Source organism: Nanorana parkeri, unplaced genomic scaffold (genome assembly GCF_000935625.1).
Source record: "Nanorana parkeri isolate BGI_ZX_2015 unplaced genomic scaffold, ASM93562v1 scaffold157, whole genome shotgun sequence".
Taxonomy (NCBI): domain Eukaryota; kingdom Metazoa; phylum Chordata; class Amphibia; order Anura; family Dicroglossidae; genus Nanorana; species Nanorana parkeri.
This window is the reverse complement of record NW_017306425.1, coordinates 1,515,422-1,526,160: the sequence shown is the minus strand read 5'-3', so window position 1 is coordinate 1,526,160 and position 10,739 is coordinate 1,515,422. Positions and strand designations below refer to the sequence as shown.

At 37.8% G+C, this 10,739-nt stretch overlaps 1 pseudogene; it reads right to left on the bottom strand.

Annotated features, from left to right (window-relative positions):
* Positions 1-6,484: 6,484 nt before the first annotated feature.
* Positions 6,485-7,092, bottom strand: LOC108785359 (annotated as a pseudogene).
* Between the last annotated feature and the right edge of the window lie 3,647 nt (positions 7,093-10,739).

Below are 10,739 nucleotides of genomic sequence, written 5' to 3'. Positions count from 1 at the left end.
GGGTCCGTGATTTCCTGGTGCCTCTGGACATGGGGCGTACTGGCGTCTGATATGGTGATCTACTGGCAATTACTCCATCACTCCCCGGAGCTCTCCCTTCTCACGTCCTCTCAGCGCCATGTTCAGGCCACGCCCCCCCTGAAGTTCAGCTTTAACCAGATTAAGGTTATATGAGATTTTAATAACTGTGTTTACATTAAATTGATTTCTATACTTTTACTGGAATCATTTTGGACGCTGCTCTGTCAGGTTTTAATTTTAGCTTATCTGGTCACACATAAATAGTAAGTGCTATTTTGGGTAAGACCACTACCGTAGTTGTAAGCTATGTTTGGAATTCTAAATCTTGGAAAGATTTAGACACCTTTTTAGGTGCTTAAGCTCCCACTCCAATACAAGAGTATGCTTTTAGGTATGCCAAGAAAGAGATTTCTTGGCAGAGACTGTAAACAGAAGTTAGTTCAACAAACAAATTTAATTCAATGCTTGAGAGATGGCGGCATGATGGGTATGTTGATAATAAATAAGCCTTGGCTTTAGTCACATGACTAGCAAACAGAGAGAGCCCAGACTCCTATTATTATAGCAACAAATAGCTTTCAGATGTTTCATAAGCATACAATGCCTTCTGAATTTCAATACATTTCTGCACCCAATTTTCATTCTAAGCTTGCTTTCAGAAAATACACCTATACACTCAAAAGCAGGTGGTATGGATTTCCAGCTATAGAATTGTTGGTTTTCATTATTTTACCAGCATTGAGGGCCCATTCCCACTCAATGCATTTCAATGCATTTTTTTTTACTGCATAAGAAAAATGCATATGCACAAACACATTTGTGGTATTCAATGGTGTAGTTCACACCAGTGCAATGCATTGTATTGCATTTTGAAAAAATGAAGCAGGCTGCATTTTTCTGGCAACATAATACATTACTATAAATCGTACGAGTGATGATGCCTCCTAAAAAAAATGCAAGTAAATGCATGTAAACACATGTGCATTTTACTTTTTTGTATGCGGTTTTGGTGGAAATGGGCCTTTAAACAGGCATTAAAACAATTCCTCTAGGGCTCAGATAACACTGAAACACAATGTACAAAGTATTTTGAATCTCTACAGGAAAGGGGACACCACACCCCTATATTAAATATACACCAACTAAGAAATAGATGTGGCTTTGTAGGTGCCATCAAATGCAAAGGAACATAATTCAATCTGATAACACACAAGTCACATATAAAATAAAATAGCATTTTCTTTTTATTATTAAAAAAAGGCTTCATGATCCACATATCCATCAAAATAAATATATCCACTAATCTTGGAAATAAAACGACATAGGACCTCCCTGGAACCTGTACAGATACATAGGGGTCTATTCACTAAGCTGCCGAGGGCAGCCAAGTGAATGACCGATCTGAAGTGAAGTGAGCCGAACACTGTTCGGCTATTCACTTCAGGCTGGTACGACTGAAATCAGCCGTACATCGGCTTGCTTCGCGTGGCTTCTTCGTGAATAGACCCCATAGTATGCATATGATGAAAGCAATATACTTATTTAACATCAATTTCCTTGTAATAATATATGGTAATATCATAAATAGTCATAATCATCATAAAATATTCCGAAATTCTGTATTGTGTCCAGCCTTCTATGCAGTTTGCCGAAGCTTCATTAGGACATTTGGAGGTAGCCTGTAATGTTCACATAGATATGCTAATCAATATACCAGTAATTAAATCATCATTGGCTATCCACTTACAAAACAAATGAATAAATATTCAAATTTAGCATCACAGATAAATACCATTATTGAGATATTAGTGGTGAGTAGATCTGCATTGCCGTGGGAATCCCCCAACAATCAGGGAAAGTAGAGAGGATGGAGAGAATGCAAAGGCAGCTGAATAGAGGAAGCACCATGCCTGTCTCAGAGTACCTATAAACAATTATGATCAATATTACAATATAATCCAGGATATTTACCAGGTGTAAGTACATACATTTATTGGGTTTCTACTGTAAACCAACCAATATTTTTCTACAACATCTAACATCCAATGGGTCAGTCAATTCGACAAAAAGCCACATCTATTTCTTAGTTGCTGTATAACACTTAAGCACAAGAAAAAAGACAGGGGCGCCTCAAAGAACACCATTATGGTATACTTGCAATATCCAAATAAGATGCTCCAAACTTAAATATGGCTGGAAAGTCTTTCCAAATGGCTAGTAAATAGAGTTTTTGTGGTAGAACAGACTTTTTCTTCTGGAAAAAAAAAAACCTCTTTCCTGTTTCTCCTACCAATTATTCATATGTGTACACTGTCTGCAGCACATGTGCAGTATGCATCTGTAAAACTGGCGATACACGAAGTGAATTTCAGCTGGTTTAAAATTCAAGGTATTGCTGGCCGTGTTGGCACCCATCTACTCAGTAAAAAAATATTTTTTTCAGTTGACCTTTGATGAAGGAGCTGGTCTGACATTTTTTTGTCTGCACTGCACCTGTGTACGAATAAGATGTCACTGTCCAGGCATTCAGCTACCGCAGTCGATTCGTCCATCTATGCTGTTTAGCGTGAATGGAGGAATCTGCTAGATTCCTGTTCAGCCTGCCAAGAGTGGAGCTGAGTGGAGGGATAATGCAGCTCCAGCATGCATGCATATGAATGACATCACTTGCTGGCCAAAGAAAGCAGACATGGGATCTGTAAAAAAAGGTGGGGAAGAAGGCAATGGTGGCGATGGAGATGCAACAGGGATTTGTGGAGAAGGGCGAACCCAGAAGTTAATTTGGGATAACATGCAATTTGCACATTATGGGAAGTACTCTTACAGGTTGGGATACTGTGTTAAGTGAATGAACAGCAGATCAGCATGCTCTCAGAACAGTCTCAGTTTATGTTTCACAGCCTGTCAGGGAGATCACATTAGGTTATAAGAAGACTGAAATGTAAAGGCTGCAGCATCAGAGATGGGATGGGGATCTAGTGGGGATAGCAGGTCAGACAAAGAGGTATATTTATGCTTGTTAAACAAACATAATGGGGTTATATACTAAATACAAATAGGCGGTTCACTTTGCAAGATAATTTTCTCTTAGCTTGGTGAACATGGTGAAAGTTCATTTTGCAAAGAAAATCCAATCATGTGCAAGGAAAATAAAAAACAGTATTTTGTATTTGTATATTGCACATGATTGGTGATAGAAACCAACAAAGGTTCACCTCATTTACTAAATAAACTTTCACTGCAAAGGGAACAGCCTATTTGCCTTTAGTAAATCAACCCATTTGTGTATGTACACAATCACGGAGTCAAACAATATGGGAAAAAAAATGAAAGAGATTCAGCTGGTCATATTGAGTGGTTTACTGACCACAGGCTGCAGCTGCTAGTTAGAGATGATTATTCATTTTTATATAAAAATGTTGAGACACCAGGTACGCTATACAGTTAGCAAAAGGCAGAAATAAAAATACAGGTGAAAGTGCAAGAATAAGTTAAACAGTTATACACGTAACAATTATTTAGTACTTTACTGATTCATGAACCATACTGAGAGATGAAACAACGGTTTTTGTTTTCATGTTAATAGTGCTTCAGACTACAAAGAAGAAGGGATCGTTCTTTATTTTTATAGCACAGAGCACATAGATGTGAATTACAGGTGAGAAATATCTTTGTGAAATACATTTGGTAGAAAAGGTAGCTTTCATTTTTTTTCTTTGTATTCTCACAGTTCCACCAATTCCCAAAACACATAATTAAAAAAGAGCCCATAGTTATATACTAGCTATATTAGACGCTGTTCCAAAATGTCAAGTGATAGATACAGTTTTTAAATGGAATTTTCTATGCCTTTGCTTTTAATGGTATCTTTCTGCAATGTCAACCTTTTGAAATGTAAATAATTAAAAAGCAGAAGCATATTCATCACAATGGGAATTGCTGCTCTATCACAGGACATTTTATATCCACTGCCGATCTCTGTGATCTGGAACACTAATGGCTTTTTAACAGACCCTTAAGCATATATTTCTAAAAATTAAAGATTTGCTTCCTGGTGGCTCCAATTTTTGTGTCACAGTACATTACATGTTTTTATTTAAAATTCCTGTCTGTGTGCCATCCTTAAAACTCAAATGTTTGTCTCTGTCCTGTGTTTTGTGGAAATGGCATGTCAATTTCAATCAAATAAATGTAATTAAAGACATTTTTTCCTTGTATAGCGGTGATCCTAGCTCAAAGGGTTTCAGACCCAAATAGATCTGAACTCTAGGCAGATAATAAATAGCAATTAAATCCAATTATGTTTACATAAATATTTTTTATAAGTCCTATGTTCAATAAATACGTTTGTTACTCTCTGAGAGGCTGATATTGGGAATCACCCATACTATCTCTGACCATAATGTCTCTAGACAAGTGGTCTCTACATTTCAGGGGATATTTCAACAGATATTTATGGATTAATACAGAGAATAAATAATACCCTTTGTATGACATGACAACACCACATCCTCTATCACTTTGATCTAATAATATCTCATGTGTTATCTTCTCCTGGGAACATATTGCCTGATGTAATTGTACATACTAGTAGAAACCTGGTTTGGGTACAGTGAAGTCATCCTGTAGCTGTTTATGTCTTACTAATGTTTTTTCTTTCATTGCTTCTGTCCCCAGGTGACAGAGTGCATCATGCACTTTGCCCCATCTTTCTATGTGCTTCTGTTCCCAAGAGAGTGTTGTTGGCAGCACACCCCCCACCACAGTCTACCACACTTAAACCAAGGAGATGCCGCTTGTCTCATGCACCAGTTGCTTCCTTAAGACAAGTGCCACCTGTGTGTATGCAGGGAGAGGTGGGTGTGTCAGGTACAGTGCAATCAGAGCTCCCACAGCATAGCTCAGAATCATTATTAGTGATACTGGGAGAGGCAGGGGTGTCATACTGAGGCTTCTGTTCTGACTGAAACACACTGAGCCTTAACGTTTCTGTTCTACAATCTGTGTTTTTTTTTTGTCAGAACAGAAGTCTGACATCCTTGCCTCTGCCTGTATCAGCAATAACAGTGCTGGACTCCACTGTAGTGAGAGTAATTGAACTTCCTTCATAAAGAAAACTCTGCTATCTATCTTGAACTTTCTTTATAAAGGACTATCCCGTCTCACTACACTAGAGGCTCTCACTACATTACAGGCTCTAATTACACTACAGGCGCACTCACGACACAGGGGGCTGAGCTCTGCCACAAATCAGGCCTAGATGATGTGAGAAGCATAGAAGCAGGAGCACAGTGAGAAAATGGAGGATTCAGGACCTACTAAACACTAGCAGTAGTATTTTATAAATGTACTGACCTATATATTTTTTTTTTCACTACCATGAGAGTTCTTCTTTAAAATGGTTTAAGGAGTCATTGCAATATAATTGCACAAATCTTAAAATACCATGTTGTTCCTGAGGGCAAATCCCTCCAACTTTGCCACTTTCTTATACATAGTTACCCCAGATAGGAGTAAAATAGTTAAACCCTTTTATCCTTAATCATTCCTTAACAAAGTTAATACCATGGCTTGCATTATGCCCAAAATGTAACAAAAAATAGATCCATGTTCAATGAAGTATTAATCTTAAGATTTGTAAAAATTATATCATCTAAGTATATAGGAGTAACCATCCTAATAGATGCAGCAGAGCTTGGTATAGGAGATTTCAGTTTATCAAGGAATAGCACTATAGACCTATTAGCTTCAATTAATTATAATTCTGAGAAATTACCAAACATAGAGATTACAGTCATAACATTTTAAAAAGGCAGCTCATATTACCTAAAAATAAAAGAGCAGCGTCTAAATATAGTGCTATTTTGTTTCTTCTATAGAACCTTGTTTAACCCTTTTGTATTCTTTTTCTACTGCACGGCACTGCAACACACATTGCAGTACTATGTGTTGAAGCTCAATGTCTCCCTACCAGGAGGTCCATTAGTGTGCCACTCAGAATGCATGGCAACACAATGCACCAGTGTACCTTGAATGTGGTGAATTGCACTGTGTGACAGTGTGTGCTGAACACATGGCTATTATGTCTTTTAGCACAACGCTATAGTATGAACCAGCTCAAAAATTAGTACGTTTATCTGTTATAAATTAATTCCTATTTGTTCATCTGAATGTGTACTTTTAGAGGCTTATAAATTACTATAAAATTGTTAGAATGTGTCTACTATATCAAAGGTAGAAGAGACTATTTTGCCCATTTACTTTTCTTAGATGGCTGCTGAGCCTGCTATAGTTGCTAATAAAGGTTTTACCTTTTTCAGCGCAATGTTTTTCACTAGATCTTGTGGATTTTTTCAAATTCTGAAAAGTAATAGAAGATGGATTATTAATATATTTCTCTTATGCTCTATTTACTTGTACCGTTAGATTCATTTGTTTCCTCCTATTTGTTTTTTTGTTTTTCTGTCTTTACAGAGGATTTATTGACATAGAAGTTGGTGTTTCTGTGCTTCTTAAAGTTCACTAATGGGCTTGTGTGGGCAGTAGACATATTTCTCTATGTCCAGCTTGGTTTCAGGGAACGCTTCCATTACATCTTCAACTGTCATCTGTTCAAATGGAATCATGTTCCTAAATTTTGTCAGCTCTTTCTGATAATGGGCCACCCTGGCTTTAGATTCATCAATGAAGGATAAAGCAGATTTGTTAGCTTCCTGTTCCTGGGCATTGATCTTTTCAGCATGGGTATCCTTGGGCTCTGGGACACTAAGAGCGTTAAACTTCTTCTCAAACTCATCCACCAAGCCTGCCTTGGCAATTGTGGTTGGGTAAGCAGCCCAGTCAATTGCTGGAGGTTTTTCGGGAAGAGATATGAATTTCTAACTCTATCTCTGCGGGTCTTCAGCGCATTAAACATAGCTTTCTGATTCAGAGGAACTCTTTCTGCAAATGCCAACCAGTCCACCGCCTTGATTGCAGCTCTGCGACCTGCCATGATTATGGTCTCTATCACTGACCTCCACTCACACTAGCCAGGACAGTGCAATGGCAGCCGCTGCAGGTGACGTTTAATCGACCACCAGACCAGACCACCTTCCTATTTGTTTTAACAACTTGAGATGTGTTTCACAAGTAGCCCTTGGCGATACTCTTTCAAGGCATCCCAGGCTGCCAATGGAAAGATTGTAGAGTTATTCCATCCCAAATAAATCATTAAGGTCAGAATGAATAGAGGAGGACTCATTAACAATCTTAACCAATCAGTATTTAATATCCAAAGAAGAGGTGTATAGACATTATAACTTTGTAATTGTATTACCAGTGGTGAACAATCAGAGATTCCCCTAAACATATATTAAATTTTAGTATAACTTAAATAATGGCATAACATTAGGATAATCCACTATATATTATGGGGTAAAGTATCAATTATACACTTTGTGCTATACAGTGAACTTATGATTTTAGAATCCACCTCTTTCTTAATGCAGGTGAACTGTTCCAGCCCATTCATAGATTTACTAACATCATGTGACTAGAAAAACCGACATTGTGATTACATGATTGGGAACCATTGTGATATACAGTATATCATCTGTAGGGATGTAAGCTGTCAAAGCGGGGAGGTTTTTTATAATGTATCCCCAGCATGGGTCATACAGTATGTTAACAAACATACTGTATGACCCATGCTAACAAACCCAACATATTGTGAGTTAGAAGGGTTAACCCTTTTCTTCCAAAGGCCTTTACAAGTGACTTTAGACATGGCATTGCCACAAAAATCAGGTCGATTGTGAGAGTACCATCTTGTTTCTATAGCCTTTATTTTCTAATTCTATAATACTGCTCTTTTTCTGTTCCTCTCTCTAACATAAGAGATGTAAACAGAATCAGACAGTGGTGATGTTTGCTATGGCTGCTTCTTACTATGGATGTTTGCTTTAAATTACTATGTAATATGGTAGATCTATAGATCTATAATCTGGATAACCTTGTCATTCATAAAAAAATTAAGTTAAATAATAAATACAGTATATAAATTGGTGTGTATAACTTTGTGTACGTTTCTTTCATTTGTTTTTTGGATAGTGGGAATCAGTCAAAGACCAAAACATCATTACCTTGATTTGTATTGCATATTATTTTCACAACATGGACTCAGATAATAGGTTTAATGTAACTCTACTGCTGCAGAACTAGTATAGAGTAGATGAGTAAGATGGAATGGTTGCCTCTGTTGAAGCCTTCTCACAAATGCTATGTGTGCTAAGATCTTCCCCAAATTAGGTAATATTTAGGCAAAACACTCCCACTTTGGTATCTCCCATCCTACATTTGAAAAGATTTTTACAAATTATCAAAAAAACTGGCTGGCTGATAACTATGCGCTTTGGCATTGTAGCATCTGGATTTGAGAGGTTTTTGACCATGTCAGCTTGAGATACTCTATTGGTAAGCTGTTGCATGGAAAGGGTCAACTTTTCAAACATCTGAGACATATCCCGTTTCAGAGATGATGTAAGAGAGAGGAGCATGTCCTTTATATCATCTGAGGATGGAGGTTGGGAGCTGGATGGATAATTTTCTAGATTTATCCAAGCGTGTGACAGGGAGACATTTTGTGTAGTGTGTGCTGTATCAGTAGAAGCTCCCTTAGATCTTTTACTCTTAACTGGGCTGCGAGTTGTGGGGGACTCAGGGGAGTCAGGGGTGTTGACTCACCCGTCAGTAGTTGTGCAGCTGTGCCAGAGAGAGAGCTGCCATCAGGTAGGGAGCTTTTGGATAGAGGAGAGAGTGATCCAGTCATCGACGAGAGCATGGGGCCGCTGCCATCTTGCCTGCTCTCCGCCCCCGTCGTCTGGAAGAAGTCTGTCAGCTTCTGAGGTTTGTGGGCACCTTTACTCCTTTATGGCATAGCGATTACGAGGTCCACACAGGGAGGAAGCTCCAGAGGGATTCAGGTGTAGTGTGAAGAATTTTGTATCGGTGCATTCATCGCTAAGAGGGCCTGTGGGAGCGGAGCTTTCTCAAAGCACTGCCATCTTCATCCCTGGCCGGACACGCCCCCCCATAATACCACTTTTGACCTTTAGCCAATCGTGATACAATCCATAGACTGAAAAATATATTTCCTGATAGGTAGAAAATGGCACATTGGTTTTTAATGCTCAACAACTTTGTACTTGCTTGATGACTTTGTACTTGTTCAGAGAGGCATTAATACTAGGCACTTGATAAACATTTGGGTAAGCATTTCAAGTGGCACTTCTGCTTTAAAGTCCTTCCCAAATGTTTTACTTAATCAAGCTAATGTAAATAAGTGTTTTAGTACACAATCACATTTCAGGCAATTAGGTGCTGTTTTGCACTGTTGTTCTTTGATTTGGATTCAACAAGCAATGTTCAGCAGGTGTTGAAGCCTGTGGACACATTCTGACACATGTGATTGAAGTCAGTGAGAACGCTTCCCAAATGTCATGCAGATATTTGGAAAACATTTGAAAAGCATTTCAAATTCATCTGGTGTAGATCTTTTATGATTCTGAAAGAATGATTAATAGACATAAAAAAACCTATGAAACTCTTGCTGAAAATGCCAAAAAAAAGGTGATGATACTTGATAAATGCATGGGCTGTTGGTATCAGCTTTCACAACAGTGCTGTTACCAAACACATTTGTGAACTAGTCCACAGCAATGTGAAGATCCCTAACCCATCTTAATGAACAACAAGAGGTCTACCAATCAAAAATGCAGCTGCACATAACTTTTATCTAAACATGTGAAAAACTTTATAGTAATTTTTTATGATGCTGGAAGATCTTTGCAATCAATATGAAACACTGGGCTGAAGCACATATTATTGTTTTGTTTTTAATATCTATTCTACCCAATTTTTCTTGTGATGCTCAGAAAGTCACAGCCCGAGGCATAATCTAGAAGGGTTTAGTCAGTGTAGCATATTCTACATTTTAATGTATATCCTCCACAGTATTGTGACTTTAAAAATATCTCTTCCACTCCCATGCAGCTTATTCCCTATCATACAATTTTTCTCTTCTCTCTGACCTCTGTCCTGAAGGGATATGCTGAAAATAAATGTATTTTGAAAGGTACAGTATTCATTAGAAACGACTAAGCCTCATGCTTTGTAGTGTATTTTCTCAAAGAACTGTAACAAAAGTTTTTCTTTAATGTGAATGTATGAATATTTATGTGGGGTCAATGCAGGTTACTTGTAGTAATAAACACACACAGAAGATAATGTAGTCAACATTGATAATGGACTTGTACTTTCAAGACTCATACTGTGTATCAGTGCTCAAAGCATGATAAAACTTGGAAGCAGAAAACGACTGCTATCTTATTACTATCTGACGTGCTTTGCTTTATTCTAGATCAGCAACATGACTCCATGACACCCATTATTGTAATTGTGTACATATCATTAACATTCCCTGGCAGTACTGTGTTTCCCATCGGCAATTTCACATTTTCTCTCTGACTATCCTGAAAATAAATTCTAACCCTTGTCATCTCCTTTGATGTTCACACTTTTACTATCAGCAATGTAAATACCAGAGTCCTGCTTCAATATGATAAGTGCCTGCCTAACATTCCCTACAAGTTATCAGGTCTTCGTGATTGATGACTAGTAAGTGGAGATGATGGAATATTTATTGCTCATTCTTGGTTCACTTTGATTGGTGGTGAAGT